Below are 21,753 nucleotides of genomic sequence, written 5' to 3' on the forward strand. Positions count from 1 at the left end.
GCTATTTTTTATTCAGCAATATACCTAATACACTTATGTGGAATTTTCTGGCTGTATGTCCATCAAACCTGGGGAGCTTCTTGCCCTGGATCCAGTCAGCACATGGCTGATTTCCTGTAGGAATATTGAAAACTGCAGGTGAGGTTCTGCTTTCTAGTATTATTCATGGATGATAAAGAAGGATGATGTTCCAATCTGGCCCACCTTATGGACAGGGAGTTGAGAATAGGCTGCAGAAAAGAACTCTAAACACTGTTTATACGTAGTCACTGTCTGCTTCACTGTTTCAACCGGAAGAAGATAACCTCAGACTCTGAGATTGTGGGCGGAGCCCCATCTGAACACAGGTATCTGCCCAGACAACCAGAAGGAGCTAATAAATGATCCTACAGGCTTAGCAGCTCTCCACCGCATGGCCGTCCATCTGCTGGGCAAGATTGCTGGGCAGAGTCACAGTGGTTACAGTGAGAAGACTAACCATTCAGCCTTGATGGTTCCATCCTTCACACACACACACACACACACACACACAGAGAGAGAGAGAGAGAGAGAGAGAGAGAGAGAGAGAGAGAGAGAGAGAAAGCAATCAAGGCATGATATTTAGCTATGCTACACAACAGATGGTCAGCAGGACATAACTTAGATGAGATATGCTTTATCTTGAACTGACAAGTAGCTCTGTGATTGTTTTAAGAGGAGGAGAAAAAGAAGAATCAAGAAAACAGTGAAAACTTCCTGCACAGCTGTAGAACACTTACTTAAAGGCCTTTAAGAAATTCACAGAATGTCCTGCCTAATAGGTTTGAATCCTTTATGTTGCTCTCCTAGAATGTTCGTGGTAGATGGGGCATAGAAATCTTTTAACTGAAATATTTCTTTTCACATATGGGGATCCAAGATGAGACAGAGGCCTGGATTTGTTTTGTATCATAAATCAGGGTTGGTGGGAGAGAAGAGACAAATAAAATGTCAGGAACACCATTGGAAATTTGATTCTCAGAGCAAACTGATAGTATTATTATTATCCTCAATTTATGGATGGAAAAGAGAATTCTCAGAGAGGTTAAGAAACCTGTGCCATGTCACACAGCTCAGTAGGCGAAAAGAGAGACTGGGTTCACATGCAGCTCTTTCTGACCCCACATCTGCAGCCTTTAAGCACCAGGCCACACTACTTCTCAACACTGAACTCACTTTGGTTAAACACTCCTTCCAAAAGATCCAGTTGACGTAAAGACAGAAACCTTTGCTAATAAGCTTGTATCTAGGAAAACAGAAAGGACAGGAATTAATTCACCACCCACAGCCTCCCTTTTCCTATTAGTGCCCTGGAGGGCTGTTCCCAGCATGCCCTGGGAAGCCTGACTTGTGTCTTTCTCTCTGACCTGCCTCTAGGTGAGGGCCACTGTATCAGTGAGGTTTTGCTACATAACAAACACCTTCACACTTGGTGGCGTAAACAAAGCCCTGAGTAGGGAGCATGTAGAGAAAGACTCCCAGCAGGTGGATGGTGGATCTAACTTGAACTTCCAGACACCCACATCCAAGGACTCTTTGTCAGACTTTTCACATTCAGTCCCTTCAACTCAATGTGCCCACCATGAGCACACAACCCTCTCCTCAAAATATTCACCTTCTGAAGCCCTAACGGCCCACAAGTGCCCGGCACAGCAGCCCTGGAGACATGTCCCCCACATTCACCCAAGCTCTTTGCAACAGGACGAGGTCCAGATCTTCAGGTTCACATTTGGCCCTAAGTGCTGCCTTGAATGGCCTGACACCGCCCCGTCTGTACCAGCAGAGGGCGCCGCCTTGCTGGACCACACTGTACCTGAGGACCAAGGGGACCTGTGCATCTCTGAATGGCAGGTTCCAGGTCCCTTTCAGCCTGTGGATTGTTCAGACAAGCCAATTTGCAGTCTTTCTTCTGTCCAGCTCTTCTGCCCCCCACCTCCTCCTCCTGGCTGCTGTCTACTCCCTGGCCCTCAGCACTCTGCATGGTCTTTGCAGAACCTTCTAACGGGTCCCTTTCCTGGCCTGCTGCCCTCCACTCAACGATCCCCACTTCCTCCAGCACTAATCTCAGTTTGCTCCTGAATACGGTCTGTGCTACCATAATAGAATTCGGGATTGGGTAACTAATACAAATGGAGATTCGTCTCTTCTAGGCCTAGAGGCTAGAAAGTCCAAGGTTGGAGGCCCACGTTGGCAAGGGCCTTCTTACGTACAATCCCATGTTGGAAGGCAGCACCTGGGTGAGAGAGAGAGAGAGCAGGAGACACCTTTACAGTTAATACTACTCCATTGGCGTGCGGGGCCCTCCTGACCTAGACACCTTCCAGGGGACCACCTCTCATAGTGTTGCTCTGGGGGTTGTTTCCAACACACACCTTTGGGAGACACATTCAGACCACAGCATCCCTCCCTGCTTGAAATCCGTGGCTTTCCCGGGAGCTCTCAGGGTAGGAATCCCCCCCCCTAGTCTACCCCTGACTTTTCCTGTCTGGTTTCTTCTCCGCCTCCCCGAAATCTCCCCAGGTTTCCCCCCGACCTCAGGCATTGGTTTCAGGCCTGCTACTGTCTTTGTGGTCAAGACCCTGTCCTCCTCTGCCTAGTCCTCACTTGTCCTTAATGACACTCCTTGGATCACTGCTCCAGGTGGCCTCCCTGAACATCTCTCAGAGAGTCGTGAAGGGCGCCCAGCTCTGGACTAAGACCCCTTCCCAGGCTCCTCCAATAGCCCGTGTCCAGGTTCTGCTCTTGAGGGTCCTTTTCCAGTGGACTCTAAATGCCAAGGCCGATCGCAGCCTCTGGAACATGATGGTACTCGATAAATATTTGTGAATTAACGAGGGATCGGCAGCTAAATAGTTCAGTGCCAGAGAGCGGTTTCCTTTGATTCTCATGAATGAGAAGCAGCCTTAACAGGTTTTGTGAAAGGTCTTGCGTTCATTTTTTTTCAGCTTTTCCCCATCATTTCATGTTCCTATTAACCTGATTCCAAAAGAAACTGTTTAGCACGATTCTATTCTGAGAGTATAAATTTATAGGGTCAGGAAATGAGAAATTGCTCTTGGGAAGGCTCTTGGGAATTTTCAGTCTGTGTCTTGTGTTGTTAAAAATAAAATAGTTCCAGACCAGGATGTGGAATAGGAGGTGAGGAAAACTGTGGCCTCTACCACCATTTTAGATTAAAAAACTTCCCCTGTAGCAAGAAAATGCTGTGGGACCCTTAAATTGACTTGGTAAAAGGATATTTTAAAAAGTAAATGCATGCTGGGGAATGTCCCGATACACATAGAGAAACAGGGCCTGGCAGAGGCTGGCCTCCTAGTTTGCAATGACTAACAAGAAAGGAGGGTTCTACATTAGAAGAGTAAGGAGAGGGTTTGGCCCACGTCTAGGCCCAGGCTTTCCTTCTCCTTTGAAGCCAGGGGTCATCCGGCACAGCCCTGAGCTGATGGGATACTTGGGTTCTGAGCTTCTTCTATTCACACATGTGTACGTATGTTGGGGCAGATTTTCCAGACTGAAATAATTGCACTTTTGAGGTGAGATAACGAAGGGTGAAGTTGAGGTCAGCCTTTCCTAGAAATAATTGCACTTACTAATGCTGCCCGAGTAAAGCAGAGGTTTGAGCAAATTTTTATTACTATGTTGGATATATAGCACTTAACTATTTTCAGCAACTTCTCTAAGCCCTTTTCAAATAATATATTTATTTCTTTCCTCATGATGACCCTATCATTCTCTCCATTTTAGAAGAGGAAGCTGAGACTCAGAGACATTAGGTAACTTATCCAGGACCACACAGCTAGGAAGCTGGGATTTGAGATAGATAATTCAGCTACAGAATTTGGGTGATTTACCACTGTACTAGGGAAGGGAACTTCACTGAATTCTTGCTGAGTGTTAACTATTGGGATTTAGATCATTTTCTTTAATTTTGACAGAAAGTGGTTGAGATCTCACTCTCACTTTGTAGTTGAAGGAGCTTTGCACCAAAGGCCATGGGGGAGTGATCAGTGGCAGAGACGGGCTATGCATGACCTTAGGTGAGCTTCTCTCTAGACCCCACAGTTGTCCTGTCCTACCCTGCGACAGCCCATGTACCTCTCTCAGGGAGTCACTTCCTTCCTGCACCTGTCGGAAATACCGTGTGGCATGCTCATGCCACCCCAGCAGATCCTAATGGAAGTTCCCAGGCACACAGGGGAAGTGCTACTCTGTCAGATTGGGGAGAAAACTTTTGAATTCAATGGTGAAGTGACTTGTTCAAGGTCAAATAGGCAGGAGACAAGAACAAAGGCACATTTTCTGCTTCAGGACCAGTGCAATTTCCACTTCTTCACAGCTCCTCCAGAGTTCTGAGTGACAGCTAAGTTGAGTGATCTTGAAAAGCTGGTAGACTGTTGGAAACTTTACTTTTGACAACATCTTGAAAGCGAAATTTGAGGGGAAGGTTCAAAAAGGTAACTTTGAGTTTCTTTGTTCAAACGAAGGAACACAGAGACACGTTTTCAAATCCTCAAGTGATTGACTTGGGAAAAAAGAAGTTGATTTTGCTCAACTTTTCCAAAGTTGCAATCCAGCCAAGTCATTCTGGGTAATACACTAACTTGAGTCTGTCTCCCCGGCTTCATGCTGTGTGGGTAAATTACTAAGGAGTATTGGAATTCTTATCTTCTGATTCTTCACTATCCCCAATACAATTTTGAAGGCTCTTATAATTTTGAAAGCCTGCTTTCTCAAATGGTAATAAACAGTTAGCCCCACTGAAGACAAATCCAATTAAATTGGCTGGAGAGCCGTAAATTAAAAAGTGGGGGGAAAATCAGATGTTAAATCCTTGGGCACAGATCCTAGCCACTATAAATCAAGTTCTTGGCTTCATCTTGACATCCAAATCATCCACTCCAAATGCCAGCTTCCAATCTGCCCAACACAAACTCAAAATCAAATTAAAGCTTTTTGAGTAGCTGTTTCAGGTTCCTCTCTCTCTTTCCCTAATATCTTTGAACTACCTCTTCTCTCCTTAGCTCGGAGTCAGAAAATCCAGGCTTGGGTTCGCAGAGGGACTTTGGCTTTGAGGTGGCAAGACAGATGGAACTTCAGGAAAACACTCTACTCTGCTGCAGTAGAATGGGCTGGTGTTATAGATCCACAGGGCAAGACAGAAGCTAGAGAGGTGTAACCTCTTCATTTTATGCAAGAGTTTGAGGCTCAGAGCAGAATAGCAGCATGGTCGAGTGGCAAAGGCCAGTGGAACTGGGTTTGAGTTGTGCTCGTCCTTATCTGGTGGAATGACTTGGAGCAACTGATCCTTTTGCAGTTGTCACATCTTTCACGTGGAAATAAAGGCACAGACTCAAAGGAGAGAGCACACAACCGGGCATGTGCACTTTTTGCCTACTGTGTGAGGCCAGAGGATAGCGGCAGCCCTGGAACCAGAATCCCAAGCTGCTGGCTCTACAGCCTGGGCTCTCCCCATGGGCCCTTTGAAGGAACCACACTCATTCTTTATGCCTTTTCTGCCTTTGCAGAGATCTTTTCAATCAAGCCATTTTCTCTCGGAGAACAACTAAGCACACATATGATTTTTCTGTTCTTTCTATGAACCTCAGGTGAAACCCAAATTCTCCTATGCAAATGAAGCCAGAGCGCTTCCCTAACCTGATTACCCATGGAGAGGGTAGTCTCCAGGGCAACCAGGCCCCAGAAAGTCTCCCAGTGCAAGTCCCAAGCAAGCAAACACACCTGTTTTTAATTAGCCAGAGCAAAAAGCTATCCTGCCAGCAGCAGGGATGCCTGGCAGCCAGAGTTAACTCCTTAGTGCTCCCTGCTCCCAAAGGCTCGGGAAGACACCAGCTCAACTGGGCTGTCCCCTGGAGCTGCTGCTGCTGCTATGTGGGCCCTGCCCTTCCTTGCCCTGTATTCAGAGGGCAACCTTGTCGCCAGCCTCCTGCTTGGAAGGTGGAAACTTCCCCAGTGCCCCTCCCTGGCACATCCTTTCATCCCCATACCTTGGCCTTGTGCTCACCAGTCACAAAGCCCCGTTTGCATGATTATCTGATGCCTGCTCACAAAAGCATGTGAGAAGCTAGAACTCCCCTATTTTCTCCGAGCCAAGAAACTCAGCTCAGAGAGATCATGGGATTCTGACAAGTTCAGAGAGCTATACAATGGCAAAGAAGGTCTGTGCTCACTGAATCCAGTTCTCATTCCCAGACCTGCTCTCTGGGCCCCTGGACTCCACCATCTCTTTAGAGCAGATGTTCCTCATTGACAGGCCATGACCTGGTTTTGATCCAGGGCAGGTGGGGACAGAAGATAGTTTTTTGAGAAACAATCCCCTGAGCCTTAGTGGTTCCTACTTGGCACTACAAAATCATTTGAAGGACCTTAACCAAAAGAGATGGTCAGGCTCTATCTGAGAACACTGTTGTAGGAGTGTTTGGGAGTGGGCTTCAGCTCTAGTACTTCCTGAAATCCCCCAGGTGGTCCTAATACATAAGCAGACCTCAGATGGACTCTGATGACCCTGCCTACTCTGAGAAGTTATGATTTTTGAGATAGGGAAGGGATGATGGCATCAGGATGTTGGGAAGGACAGAGGTCTGGGACTAATTCCATCTTCAGAGTGGTCGGCAGACTTGCACACATGCTGTTCCCTCCTGCAGTCCTTGTTGGTGTATTGCCCTGTCCCTTATGTTCATCTAATCAATCAGCATGGAAATGAAGCCGTGTATGTGTTAATTGTTACGGATTCTTTTTCTTTCTGGTAAGACTCTTGGCATTTCATACCAAGAAGGAAGCCTAGGGTAAAGCCGACTCAGAGCTGTCAGCCTCTTCTTAAGGATGAGAAACCTGGAGAAGACAGAAGGCTAAGCACAGTCCTGCAGGAGAAGCACCTGCAAGCTTGGGTACGTACACGTGGAGTTTTGAGTGGAGTTTTGGAGTTCTCAGGGTGCAGATGTTTTTCTGCATTTTTAAAGGGACTCATTTAACTAATGATGGGCTCACCCCCTGGTTTTTCTGATTTGGTAAGTCTGGAGTGGAGTCTAAGTTTTTGCATTTTTGCTCAGTTCCAGGGGATGATGAGGATGGTGCTGATTTGAGGAGGATGCTTTGAGAACTGCAGCTCTGGGACAAAGCCTTCTTTTCTCGTATCGCCATCCTGAACTGTAGACAAGTGAGCTCAGATACAGAGAGAGGTCACACAGCGAGTTCAAGGCTGAGCTAGCCATGTCAAGTCCCAACCACTCCAGTCCAACCCAACTCTACTCATGAAGTACAGAGACCCCCACTCAAAAGACCCTTGTCATAATTCAGCTTCTCCTCTTGTCAGATCAGCAGGATGTCTGCAGAGGTGATTGTGGTTGGTAGTTTCCTCTTTCTTGTAAATGCCAGGTTTGCACACAAAAGGTGCAACAGAGGTAGTCTGCAAGCTTATTGTACAAAAAAGATTTTCTCTGTGTTCTTGGTAAACACTTGTGTCACCTGTGTCTGGTCTGGAGGATGGAACAGAGAGCACTTGTCATGTGAACCTCCAAGCCCTCCCCCGCCACTGGATATGAAGTTCAAAGAATTCCCAAAATCTTTGTTCAGAGAATCTTAGGCGATAGCCCTTTCTGCACCTTGCAGTCAATAAACCTGTTTCCTGAAATTCCTCAAGTGTCCAGCCTCTCCTGTCCCATATCACTCACCTGTGACAAGCAAGGGGCAGAGACAGCTTCCTTCCATTGACTTAAAGGTGCATAATGATACTAAAGGTCAGAATGTGTTCACTGTCAAAAAAATTGAGTGTCTCAGGAGCATTTTCATAATTTGGGCTGGAGTGAAGGAAGGTGCTCAGAAGGACTTAGAGAAGTGACTGCAGCTGAGCTTTGTCTAGAAGGAAGCTTAAAGGATAAAAAAAAGAGCCACTCATCGTTGACTATCTAACGAGTGTCAGCCACTTCATGTGGATTCAGCTCCATTGAATCCTCACAATAATGGGGTATCACACCAAACTCCCACCGGAGGAAGCCAGCCACGGTGCTCTTTCTAGTGTTGTGCCATGTGTGGGACAAACCCCCCAAACCAAAAAAACCCTCTTTGTGTTTTATTCTGGTTTTGTGTTTATGTGAAAATGTGACCCTTGCAAAGGGACAGTGCAGGGCTTCAGTAAATGTGTTCCTGGAACTCAGTGACACCATCCCATTGGGTGGGCCTCTGGGTGGGTGGGACGAACTAATGAGCAGGTGACAGCCAGGGACAGTGCAGCAGGCTGGTCTGGAGACTCCACGTCTCACTAGGTGCCAGGAGACGGGGTGAATCTTGACTTCCCGGGTTTCCAGGGCACACTGGGTCAGAGCAGGCAGTGACGAGGCACAGAAATTAAGTGCTTCGGGGATAAGGGCACCCCTCTAATCCCCCTCCACAGGAAGGGCCATAAGCGTGAACTCATTGGTTGTGGTTAGGATGTGGTTTGTCCCTCTGGATTCATGTGTTGGAAGCCTGGTCCCCAGTGTGGTGATGTTGCAGGCCACCAGGCTGCTTGCCCTGTTCTGCCCTGAATTCATCAAGGGACACTGGGCAGGCTGGGCTACCTCAGGATTTAGGTCTCAAGTTGATTTATCTCTGAGGTCTCTGAACTCTGGATTCCCCAGTTCTCTAGGGAAGCACGAGGAGGCAGTGTGGGAGCAATCGAGAATAAAGGTGGGTCTCCAGGAACAGCATGTCCTATGGACCTGGTCTCACATCGAAGGTGGTGGCAGCCTTTCGGTGCCTGCAGTGGCTGAGCCCATGCATTCACTTGGGAAGAGAACAGATCTGGTGACAATGAGACTGAGCATGAACCTGGCTCGGCCTCTCCTACACGAGCTATTTTGATCTTGCATGTCTTTTCTTGGAGTTTCTCACCTGTAAGAGGCTAAGCCTGCAACATAGAGATGATGAGCACTCACTATTTAGAGTTGCTTTTAGGATTACATGAAACAGGAAGATGGAAATTGTGCACAGCCCTGACAGAATCCCAGGGCTTCCACCAAGAGCAGCTGAGTGTTACTGCTGTGGCCGCTACTCACATGCCTGGAGGGTCGACTGTTCTAGAAACCACGTTTGGGAGCAGGTGGTAAGAAGGGCTAGAGTTTCCCCTGCCCTCAGGAAGCTCACAGTCTTCACATGCAAACCCATCAGCGTGTGAACTCACTCTGACAAAGGTGGTCAGGGAGGAACGTGCCTTGGGAGTTTAGAGACAGAACTCTTCTGATGAGTCCTCAGACAAAGCTCCTTGGGGAAATGGGCTTTGGGTCTCTTCAAGACTTGGGTTTTAAAGGCATTCCAGGGAGCAGATGGCCACCTGCTCTGGGATCACCATCTTTCCACCCTCCCCTCCCCCAGAACATGCATGAGTCATGTGCAGTCTGCATTGCTCTCATTAGGACCGGTGTCATTTAATATCCCCAGATTTCAAGCACTTCAGCTGAGTCACTTTCCCAATGTGCCACTGAGTTCAAGATGAATGGAGGAGGCAGATACATGGGTCTGCGGTTTGGATGTTGGTTTGCTTGTTTCGTGACCACCAGGCTGTTGGATTCCTCCCTGATTCCCTGAGGAGCCCACAGAGAGGACAGCAGGGCCACCAGCTCCCCAGCAGCTGAGGTAGGTGGGTGCTGGGTGGCATGAGAGCAGGGGGGATCTTCAGGAAGTTTCAGGGCTCTGGTTTCACTACTGCAGCCTGGGGTCTTTGATAGCCTGTTTTTGGAATCTTCACTTAGTGCATTTATTTATTCAACAAACATCTGTCGAATACTCACTACTGTCACACCATTTACTGGGACGCAGTCTTTATAGAGCTCCTGCTCTAGAGGAAAGTACATAGGATTATAAAGCAAAGTTAAGGCAGAGATGGAGAAATGCCCACTTTTCTTGGAGCGTCCAGGAGGGGGCGCCTGACCCAACCTAATGAGTTGAAGCTCAGCTGCCCCCTGCAGGTGGTGGCCAGCCCTGCCCCGGATCTCCTGGGCAGCGAGTGGCTCTGTCCTCCTGGCTGCCAACTGCCTAGCATCCCATCAGATGTGACCATGCCACAGGCGACAGGAGTTCTCCCCCGAACCTTGGTTTTCTCAGCGTTGAGTCAGTGTTGACCTCCAGCGTTGACTTCTTCTCTCAATTCCTTTGAAACTATGATTTTGATCACTAGTTTGCATTTATAAAAACAGCTCTGTGATTTTTGTACAAGGTGACATTTTCCTCCCAGTGCTTCATTTCCATCTTAGTGAGAAGCTGGCTCTGAGGATGGTGGTCTTGCCCACCTATTCATAAGCCTCGCCTCTGGTGGATTCCAACTGTACACCAACTACACGGTAGGTACTCTTTCAAAGTGGTGACTGTCACGCTGAAGCAGCTTTTCCCCAAGTGGCTGCGTCAGCTCATTCTGTCACCTGGGGCACGTCTTCCCACACATGAGGCTCTAACCCACACTGGGAGAAAGACATGCTTTCATAGAACTTCACCAGTTTCTGGTTTCTATGATTTTTAGAGCTTGTTCCACAAGTTAAAATGAATAAATAAATAAAAAGGTTTGGATCCAGGATTGTGACATTGCATGTGGCTGTAGTGACTGGATTTAGTCATCGGCACTTGGCTTTGCCCGTATAGTCCTCAAGAGGCTACGCCATCACTAGAAAAGAACTTGTAAAATACAGTGATCACCCTTATTTTTTAGGCAAGACCAGGACTGTGTTGAGACGGCCTGGTGTGTTTGCACACTCATTTATTCACTCATTGGCACGTTCATCAACAGTGTCTTGGACAGAAGCTGATTTTCACTGGAACTGGCCTTTGTCCTTGGTTCCCACTGTGGCTTCCTGGCTTCTCTTTGCCTCCCTTTCAGGACCGGTTCTTGACCATGTGACCCTCTATTCCTTTGGTCCTCTGACATAAACTCCTACTTCACTTCTTTCCTCAGAACAGCTAATTTACTCCAGTAAGGATTCTCTTCTTCGTGACCCTTCCCCTAGGTTCTGTGGCTTTGGGATCATGCTTTTCTGGCTGCTTAGCTCCTGACTCCAATCTGGGTTGCTCTCCTCACAGCCTCTTGCTTCCTGGTCTACACCCTGCCCTTCCCCAGCCTTCCAGAGCCTCAGTTTTCAGCAACTTTGAGCCTCATGTTGATCATCATTGTAATCAGCAAGGACTCAAGGAGGCAGAATTCCCAGGTTCACAGTACGATTGCAGACCATTTTCGAAAGTTTATGCAGATAGAATCCTATATATTTTAATATATATATTAAAAATATTATATTATATATATAATGTTATATATATTATGTATTATATATATTAGTATATATATTATGTATTATAACATATAATGCATAATATATGTACATACATATTCATATAGTATTTCTCTCTCTTCCTCCCGTTACTTCCTTTTACAGACAATATCAGGAATACAAAAGATGAGAAATGCAAAGGTTAGTAGGGAAAAACAATTTATGGCTGCCTTAATCAGGGCTGCCAATTTGTGGAGGAAAGGAAACGGGGGTTCAGAAATTGGAGCCGTGTCAGAGAGACTCATGGAGCTCAGGGATGCTCTGTTGGCAGACGGTGTCTCAAGACCCCAGCTCAGGGCTGCGCTGCCCAGGGCCTGCACCCCCGTGTGGCACCACAGTTCCTAAGACTATTTGTTGTGTCCTTAGGTCAGTGTTTTAGGAGCCATAACTGAAGAAGGAGAGAACTAACCCGGAGCTGATCCCTCCTGGAGATACCTTGTGAGGGCTGTGGGCTGTCTATTTAAAAATGATGAATTCAACTTAATGACTGTCTTCTCCCTAGATTTCTACCCCTATTAAGTATTTTGCAAGATTTTTATTACTTGCTAAGAATCTAAGTTATTTCCTCTCATTTTTCTTGCAAAAGATGAGTTCAATATTTCATCTGTTCTCATTTATTGTTAATTCTCTTTTCCTAGTCATTTATTAGGAGACCCATTTTTCTTTGTGGTTTATCCTTTTCTCCCTTAAAGTGTTTATAAAATCCTCTCTAACTCTTTTGCCACTTAAAGAGTCATCTCTCCTTTTTCATTGCCCAAGCCTATCTGGTTTGGCCTTTAGCTGAGACATAATCAAATCCTCTCCTTCATTCTGATCTTTTTTCATTACAATATTTCTCTAGACTTGTAATTTTCCAAGTCTCTCTGTTAAAGCTCCAATGCTGGTTTCTATTTTCACCCTGTTTGGATGGGATGGGGCTTTAATTCCCTTTAATTTAATGGAGAGAACTAACCCAGAGCCGAATACACTTTTATTGAGCACCTGCTGACTAATGCAATGTGCAGTGACTGCCACAGTATACAGGAAGCACTCACTGTATGCCCATGTGGTAATTGTGATTTCCAGCCCTGTGTTGGTTAATCCTAGTATTACAAAGATGAATTGGAAATGAGGCATTCCTCTGCTTAAACCCTGGCAGATGAACTTCAGGTTCCCGAGACAAATCTGAAGGTTGTCACTGACCCTTTTGTGGATGTCTATGGCCTGTCTGGCAGGTGGAATTGCAGCCTGGTGCTGTGGTGTGTGTGGCACAGCTTCCTTCCATGCCTCTCCCCCGGTGTCACCGCTTCTTACAGTCTGATGTCTGTTTTTCCTCCAAAATCCTTCCTTCCTTCCTCTGTGCTGCACTCTGCACCCAATGTTTACCTTGTTGTGCACCTATTAGACCCTATCTGACTGTTGAAAAGCCTCCCTTTCTCTCCTAGAGCCTGAACTCTGGAGACCAGGACTTCACCTCATTCTGAATTGAGTCCCTGGTGCCCGATCCACCATTCAGCGCATGGGGTCAAATTATTAAAAACACCAGGTGTAGAGTTATTATTTTAGAAGTAATGGTGAATGGATTGGGTGACCTGGAAGAAAAGAATCCTTTACAGATGCAGAGACTAGGGAAGACTTGCTGGTAGACTGGACATTTACAACCAGACCATGAGGAATGAGTGGAGTGTCAGTGGTGAAACTTCATGGAGCTGGACACGCCCGGCGGAGGGAGGGGCTACCTGCTGGAAAAGGGCCGAGTGGAAAAGTGCTGGACTTCCTTTTATTGCTGACCATAGGATGCCCTTTGGCATGGCTGAGAAGGCTTTGTTTTTTTAGAGGGAAAATGGATGGTGTCATTTGTGCATTTATGTCTTCTACAAATATTTGTTGAGTGTGTGTCTGTATCTTGTAAATAGAAGCCTGGAAAGGTAGGAAGGACCATTGAGGCCTTGTGGACATTAGGCTGTAGAGTTTACAGTTTTATGGTGAGGGGAGAGACAGAAAATGGGAGAGAGATGGTCTTTCCCTAAGAACTGGCAGGAACCATCCATATCATCTCCCCTTCCCAGTGTAACTGCATCTCCTGGGGAGGATCCTGCCCCCTCTGTCCTTGTAAGCCGGCTTTCCCTTGGTGCAGTGTGTGCTTTCGCAGAGAGGAGGTGGGAGAACCACAGACATGGGGTGTGCCTCCTTCCCCAGGCCTGAAATCACAGGCTCCCCCCAGCTGGCCTATTTTCTAGGGTGAACCTTGGCTGGTTACCTGGGGTTGGGGAGTAAGGAAAGTGGGCCCCTTCCTCTTAGAGGGCCCTGGAGGAATAGATAGAAGTGTTTTGAACAGAACCACCAAATCCCAAATTCCAAGTTGGTTGTGATCTGCAAACTGTATTCACTCTTAAAATCTCATGCAGTAAAACCAGCAGTGTTTCTGGTGGAAACTTGCAAGGGACACGTCGGCACTGTTGTGTTCAAGGGGTGTAGAAAATCTCCCAAGTTAGCACCACAGTGAGCCTGACAGCAATTGCAAAGCAGCCGCTGCAGGTGAGCCAGCCACAGAGTTAATTCTCCTCAATTTTATCGCACTAAGAACTAAAAAAAAAAAAGTAAGCTAGAATAAGAGAAGTCGTTTACGTATTCATCCAGCCACTTGACATTTATTTATTGAAAATGTCCTGTGTGCACAATTGTGGCTACCGAGTGGACATCAGCCACCTGGACTGCTGGGCAGAAGTCTCTAAAGTTCCCTGGACAGCTTTTCTGCCCCTCTGATGGGGGTGGACTGGGCCTGGGATCTGCTCTACCGTAAAATAGGGAGCAAGTCTGGGCCTCGGGCTTTGAGTTGAGGTGTTAAGAAAGCCTGGAACCTTCTGCCTCCTTCTCCAGAAATGCCTGCTTTAGGGAAGATCTGAGCTGTCAGGTAAGAAATCCAACCTTCCCGTGGGAGAACCATGCAGGAGGAGAGGGAGAGAGGCCCCATCATTCTCGCTTCTAAGTACAGCCTCCATCTGATGCCCACTTGGCCACCAGGTGACAGAACCACACAAGACTCCAGGTGAGACCCAGAGGCCTCCCCAGATGAGCTCCAGCTGCAGAATCCTGAGAAATAATAACCCGCTGGATGTTCTATGGCTTGGCTTTAGGGGGCTTCTGAGGCAGCCATAGAAAAGCAGACGACCCCTTCTGTTCTCTGCCATCTAAACTTGATGGCTTTACTGCTCTAACTTCCTTGATGGGTCCTTGTCATGATGCCCATCTGTGGTGAGTGGTTTCCCAAGTGCCTCTTGAGTCTTATTGGAAAAGCGGCCCCACATCTCCTTGGCAACACCAATGGCTGCTCTGTATCTCTTCTCCTCAAGGAAGAAAGAGATTTGACATTCTTGTAGGATCCACAGGCACATGTTGGCATTTAAGAGGAATGACCTGTTGGAATCGCAATATCAATAAAAAGATTGTCCTTACTTACCTCCAGTGAATGAGAAAACTGGGCCAAGTTTGATTAAATAATCGGAGACCACTGAGTTGGTAGGCCATGGGGAAGCTGAGCTGAGGTTCTTCTGATTCTAAACTCAGAACATATTTCAACAGAACATCACTCCTGCTATTTTGAACTGGCAGCACCACTCTTGGTTTCAATCTGGCCCAGTCAGGAAAGTGTCTGCACTCAACCCAGGGAGGTGCTATGAAGGGTAAGCAGCCCTCGGTATCTCTAGGAGCCTGACTTGTACCCTTCCTGTGGACCTCCACATGGTTCCTCCTCCCTCCCAAGGACCCAAGTCTGATTTATAACCACTGCCATCCACTTGCAGCTGCCCTCTGGGAAATCAGAGGGTCCCCTCTGAGGCTAGCAAGTCCACCTTCTTGCTGCACTCTGATGTTCCACCAGAAGACCTAGAACACAGGAGTTAATGTGCTGAAAGGCTGGTGCACATTCCAGCCAATGGTGTCTTTAAAAAATGTAGAAACCTTTCTGGATTGGGACTTGCTCAACAGAAATCATTGTGAAGTTGTAGGATCATTCGAATAGAGGGAAGACAAGAGTGGGGGCAATCAGTATTTCCTTATATCTCCCGAGGTTTCCCAAGCAACGGATGTAGGAGAAGGGAAGCTTTTAAGAAGAAAAATGGTGCATATAAATGGCTCAGTAAAATAAGTGTTTTCACATTTTACTCAGAGAAAAAATGTAGTGTACGTTTTAGTAGAGAAAAGTGGATATTTCAATAATTTATCAAACTTCTTTCCTTGGGGAGAATGCAGAGTAGTATCTCCATAATTCTCTAGAAAGGGTCCAAGTTTAGTCTCCATAAGTAGAAAGCACCTAAGAAAGGCAGGAAAACAGCAGGTGGTGTCCAGGAGGAGGTGGGATCAGGCCTGGCTCTGGGCCCTACTTTGCCACCTGCTGGCTAGGTGACATGGGTGAGTGCCTTCCACCTGCCTGAGGCTTTGCTCTCCCATGTAAAAAGTGATGGGAAAAGAAACCACTCAGGGACTCCTGTGTCACATGATCTGACTGCCCACTTCCCCTGGGCCACAGAGGCCCTGCAGTCTCTCCACACAGCTCTGGAGACCTCCACCTGGCACTTGGAAATCTCTGAATAAGAGGCCCTGCATTTTCTTCCAGGTTGTGTGGTCAAACTTTATGTGAATTCTCAGAAAAAATTAGAACATTTGTATGAATGGGCCTCTAACTTGTCAACAGAATGGCCACCATCAGTGAAGATAGTCCTTTTCGCTGTGATCCATTCCCCAGGTGTTTACACCTGTGGCTTTACCTTTTTAATGGTCCACAGGCTTCCTCCTCTAGCAGGGCTGGTGCTTGGTTTCTGTACCCTTAGGGAGGCCCCGCCGGGTCTGTGCAGTAGCTGAGGCAGCTGCGGTCCTGACACACAGTGGGTGCTCTCTGTGTGGCTGGGCTGCTATTAACACACAGAATGTGAGTCAACAAAAATGGAAAGAGAACGCTGCAGTGTGTTTCTTAGCAGCTAACTGGTTTGTTGTGCTTAGGACCAGCTTCCAGATATATGCTATGGAACCTCCCCCACAACACTGAGGAAGCATCGAGTGTGGGAGGGAGAATGACTAAGGCAAAAATTAACTTGCTACGAGAAACAGAATAAAACTGCTCTTAAATTTCAAGCAGCATATTATCAAATTTGAAAAAGATTTAATAACATGTATCATGGCTTGGTACTTGGAATATACTGAACATTGGTATTATTAATCTCCAGCATGACATCTTGGCTGGGATGAATGAAGCAAGGCCTCTGATACTTTTGAGGGCAAGGGTTAGGTGGCTCTCCTCTCTTCCGAGTACCAAAGAGCCTCTTGGGAAACCCTGAATGAGGAGACCACTGAGATTTAGAAACAGGAGCCTATTCATTTACATAGTTCATATTACGGTGTCAATGGATTTCCTTTTCCCAGAACAATTTTGTTGTTTTGTTGCCAGTTATCTGTGAGGGAAAGCTGAGTGGCTTAGTTTTCTTACTCTTCCATTTTATACATTCAACTTCATATCAAAATAGCATATTTACATAATTTAATAAGCCAAACAGAATCATAGAGCCTTCAACAATAATGATAACACAGCAGTTCTCTGCCTTTCTCCCCTACACTCCGAGCTCTTGCTTCTTAGCATAAACCACTTTCAATTTTGTGAGCTGTTTCTTTTGATGTTGACCTCCTTGTTCCCAGATGATATGCTCATTGTACCATTTTCCACTGACCAGTGCATGGACGGTAGGTTAGCATTCTCCTGCGGAGGGAGACCTCCATGTGTGCAGCTTCTGCCTTCTCTTCCCTCCCATCCAACTTCCAGTTTTTGTTTAAATCCATATTCAGTGTTCATATTACTATTGTTATATAAACACCACTCACAGGTGAGCCATGTTATATTCTTTTTTCCCCCTTTGTTTTATTTATTTATTTTATGTGGTGCTGAGGATCGAACCCAGAGCCTCACGCATGTGAGGCAAGCACTCAATCACTAAACGATAACCCCAGCCCCGAGCCATGTTATATTCTATATTAATTTTTTCATGACAATTTATTCCACTTTTCTTTTAGTTTATCATTGTTTATTTTTTTTTTCATTTGCTTAGTTATGGAGGTAACTGTCACTCATATTTTTCCATACTCTTCAAAAAGACCTATAAAACCTCTCTGAATGCAGCCAGATATATCAGCAAATATATCATTTATAGAGCTTTTGGTGGCCCCTTATTCTTTTGCTCCATTCTGGATGACACCACTGTCATCTAAGGACTTTCTCTTTCACTCATCAGGGAAGTCTCCTTGCCTCCTGACTGCTGTTTCCCCCGTCTTCTGGATCCCACTATTCCTCTTGCTTGGTCTACTTTCTCATCTTGGCAGAGAACATCCTCTAACACCTTTGAGTAGACAAGCATAAGAGTCATATTTTTGTGAGTCTCTACAAGTCTAAAGTCAATCAAAAATACAATATTGATAGAGTCTTAACTTGTAGAAATTAAGAAGTATTCTCCTAAGTAATATTTAGATCTTAGATTAAAGAATAGATTAATTTTGAAAAAATACTTGGTATTAGTTGGTCCCAGTAGGCAGAAGAACTCCATTCAGAGATTGGAGAGAAAGAGATTTTACTAAAGTGAGCTGTATACATATATGTATGTGTATATATCATTATATATAATATATATCATTATATATAATATATATGTAATATATATAATATAAATAAATAAATAAATATATATATATATATATATATATATATATATATATATATATATATATATATATATATATCATCCCTCAGTATCTGTGTAGGACTGGCTTCAGGTCCCTCCACAGACACCAAACTTTGAGGATGCTCTAGTCCATTTTATGAAATGGAATAGTATTTGCATGTAACCTACACAATCCTCCCCTATACTTTAAAGCATCTCTAATGGCTGTTTTATTTTCACCAGCAGAGGAGTTGCACAGTCTGGGGCTCACCCCTCTGGATGGGTGTTGTGATCATGGCTGCCCTGTCCACCCTTCTCTCTTTCCTCCTCACTCCATTTCTCTGCCAGGACTGTCGGTGCTGAAGGCTTCATTGTGGGGAAGGAGGACTGCTTACGGCACAGCACGGGCTCACCCAGAAGGAACGGCTACTGATTTGGAGTTTACCTTCTTTAAAAATGTTTTAATGTTGCACCTCCTGGATCCTGTGTGCCCTGTTAGATGGTGGTAGCACACACTGACTGGCTTGTCTCATACTGACTAATAATCTCTTTCATTTACCAATGGGTATTTTTGAAGCTGAAGTCTAAGGCAATTTACACTTTGATTTTAGTGCCTGCTATTCTAAGAGCATGATTGCCACTACCTTTAATAAGTTCTTAACTTCAGCAAAATAATTTGCAAATTCTTCTAGATAATACATAGGTAATACCCTTATCAGCAGAAAATGCTTAGTATTGCTAAATAAAGTTGAATAAAAATATGCTGGATGCTAAGCTATATATTTTTCCTCTAAGGCCATTTTCTGGGATTGAGGTAGAGTTTTTTTTGCTATGTGGAAAATATGGAAATTTATATCTTACATCATGATACATTCTACTTTCTTTGTTAAGAATCTTTCATTATCTCTTTTGTAAAATGAATCTTTGGGTTCTGGGGAATAAAATCCTCAGAAACTATGAAGAAAGGATAAGTTTTTCTTCTCATAGTTTCCTCAAATGAGGGGAAATGATTCAGAAAAGATAGGTATCAGCATTTACAAACAGTAGGGTTTCTTTTCTCTTGTCTTTCTTTCATTCTTTTTTTTTTTCCTTTTATAGTGCTGGGCTGGGAATTGAACCCAGAACCAATCACATGCTAGGCTAGGTGGATGAATCAGTTGGTTCAGACAAACTGAGATATATCCCCAGACATATAACTTTGTTTTCTAATGAAAAAAAAATCCAGAATTTCTTGAGAACATTACATTAGGAGTTTTGACACTATTATATTTCAAATACGTTTTCAAAAGTAGTTAATTATTTCAGATCACATATTCTGTAATGATTTTAGCTAATTTGGAACACATCTAATCATACCTACATGCACATGTATTAAATTCCTGTTAATAATTTTAATATATTGGTTGTGTGTATGAATGAGTGTGTGAGTGTGTGTGTGTGTGTGTGGTGTGTGCACATGCACATGTGTGTGTGAGATGATATGGCTTTGCTATTGAAATGCCTTTTAAATTCATTGACTACTTACTTTGTTGGAGTGATGTCCTGTGTAAATCTTTCTTACAATGTATCCTACAAGTTAATTCCCATCATCTCTATTTTATAAATCAGGAACTTCAGAAGGGTCAAAAAGCACTCATTTAGCACCTGGAAGAACTGCATTCCTAATGTCATGCATATTCCACAGCTTCTTCCCTACCAAGCTTGGAACTTCAGTCTTGGAAAGCTTTGTATGCTGGGCCAATGCATCTGTTTCTCAAAGCTGCCTATGTTGCAAGAATGTGGGAAGTCTGGGTCTTTTTCTTGGAATTCCAGGAAATCACAGAACTCCATTCTGTGGGTCAGTTATGAGGACTCATTTTGGTGACAGGGAATTCTTTTCCTTCTTCTGCTTCCATAGGATGCTACCTTTGGATTTGGAAAATTTCTGTTTTTGTGCTCACAGAGATGGATAAACCAGTTGGTTCAGACAAATATTTCTGATTAGAATATTGATGGAAAAGCATTGCTCCAGTCTGTTGCTCTCTTGAAGGCCTGTGCCAGCGTGAGCAGTGAGCAAAGCAAACCCTGACAGAGCAGTTCCAGTGTGGGAAGTGGCAGGCGGAGGCCACATGGCTCCCAAACAGGATGCTGCCATTCTTACCACCAGGTACTGGAGCCTAAACCAATCACCATACAACTGATTATCAAATGCAGCCATGATAAAGGGATGGAAGAGTCCTGGGGATTGACAGGGGGCTGGGTGCACCTCCCTTTAGAAGGCCAAGGAACTGCCTCCTGGAGCAGAGATATGTGCTGGGCCTTGATGGAATGGGAGAATCTGGAGCAGGTGTTCACGAGGTCTGAAGGGGAGCTCTAGAGAGGACATGCCCAAGCACAGGCACAGGGTGAGGAAGAGCGGCCCCACCCAGGGCCAGCCTCTATGCCACTGTACATCATGCACTCTTTACTCCCTTGAATGCCTTCACACTCTACTCCAGATCTCCCCAACGTTTCCTGGCCTCTGACCTTAGATCTGGTTTTCTCACGCATGCCCTCCTCCTGGACCCGAGAGTCTACTGCACTTATCTGCTTTGACCTCAGGAATAAAATGTCCACCTCAGTCCACTCAAAGTTCTGACTCCTTCTCTGCAGACTCTTATGTTGACTGTCCTAGGAAGAGAGCTTGGCCAGTTGAGCTCAGCTTCAGAATCAGACACCATGGCACAAGTGTGGAGACGTCTGTCTAACCCGGCAGAAAATGGGGGGATGTGCAGAGAGCTGGCATTCTGAGATAGAAACGGCTTGTTTTTATTTATTTTTGTGTTACTGGGCGCTGAATTCAGGAGTACTCTACCTCTGAGCTATAGCCAGAGTCCCTTTTACTTTGTTTTTAGACAGTGTCTGAGTCAGCTTCTTAGCTGCTGTGATCAAAAGACCTGCCAAGAACAACTTTAGAGGAAGGAGTTTATTTTGAGACTCACAGTTTCAGAGGTCTCAGGCCATAGACAGCCAACTCCATTTCTCCAGGCTCAAGGTGAGGCAGAACATCATGGCCGAGGGCGTGAGAGAGGGAAGCAGGTCAGGAAGCAGAGAGAGAAAGGGACTCCACTTGCCAGATACACAATATATACCCAAGGGCCCACTCCCAAAGCCCACCTCCTCCAGCCACACCCTACCTGCCTTCAGTTAATCCCACCAGGGGATTCATTCACTGATAGGGTTAAAGCTGTCATAACCCAATTATTTCATCTCTGAATGTCCTTGCTTTGTCGCACTCATGAGCTTTTGGGGGACACATAATATCATAACAGACAGGGTCCTGCTAATCTGACCAGGATGATCCTCCTGCCTTAAACTCCTGAATAACTGGGATTATAGATGTGTGCCACTGCATTTGGCAAGAAATGGCTAATTTAATAAATTTCAGTTACATATTTTTTTTTTTTTGGAAATTGCTGAGGGAGGGCCTTAATCAATTGCTAAGATTGGTCTCCAACTTGCAATCCTCCTGCCTCAGCCTCCCAAGTTGCTGGGATTACAGGTATGTACTACCAAGCCTGGATGTCATTCACATCACTTTTTGAGAGAAGGAGTCTCTAGTAATATGGCAGACAGGCCAGACTATGGAAGGCTTTCAGTAGCAGGGAAGAAGTTTGTGGTTTGATTTCATAGCAAAAGAAGGCAAAGAAGATCTGTGAGCCGAACATGATCACTACAAGACGGTGTGAGGAACTGGGGCCAGGCAGGACCCCCGTCGGGGACTAGCAGGT

General features: G+C 45.4%; 1 protein-coding gene and 1 long non-coding RNA gene across 2 annotated transcripts in view; one reads left to right on the top strand and one right to left on the bottom strand.

The window, feature by feature from the left end:
- The window catches only part of LRATD1 (LRAT domain containing 1), a 372,203-nt gene that overhangs the window by 124,841 nt on the left and 225,609 nt on the right, over positions 1 to 21,753 (bottom strand). The gene's annotated exons all lie outside the window — the stretch shown is intronic.
- Positions 9,508 to 13,584, top strand: LOC308632673. Its single transcript, XR_014018631.1, has 3 exons — positions 9,508 to 9,645; positions 10,263 to 10,349; positions 12,749 to 13,584. It is a non-coding gene; the product is annotated as an uncharacterized lncRNA (long non-coding RNA).

Source organism: Spermophilus citellus, assembly GCF_964194105.1.
Source record: "Spermophilus citellus genome assembly, chromosome: 13".
Lineage (NCBI taxonomy): Eukaryota > Metazoa > Chordata > Mammalia > Rodentia > Sciuridae > Spermophilus > Spermophilus citellus.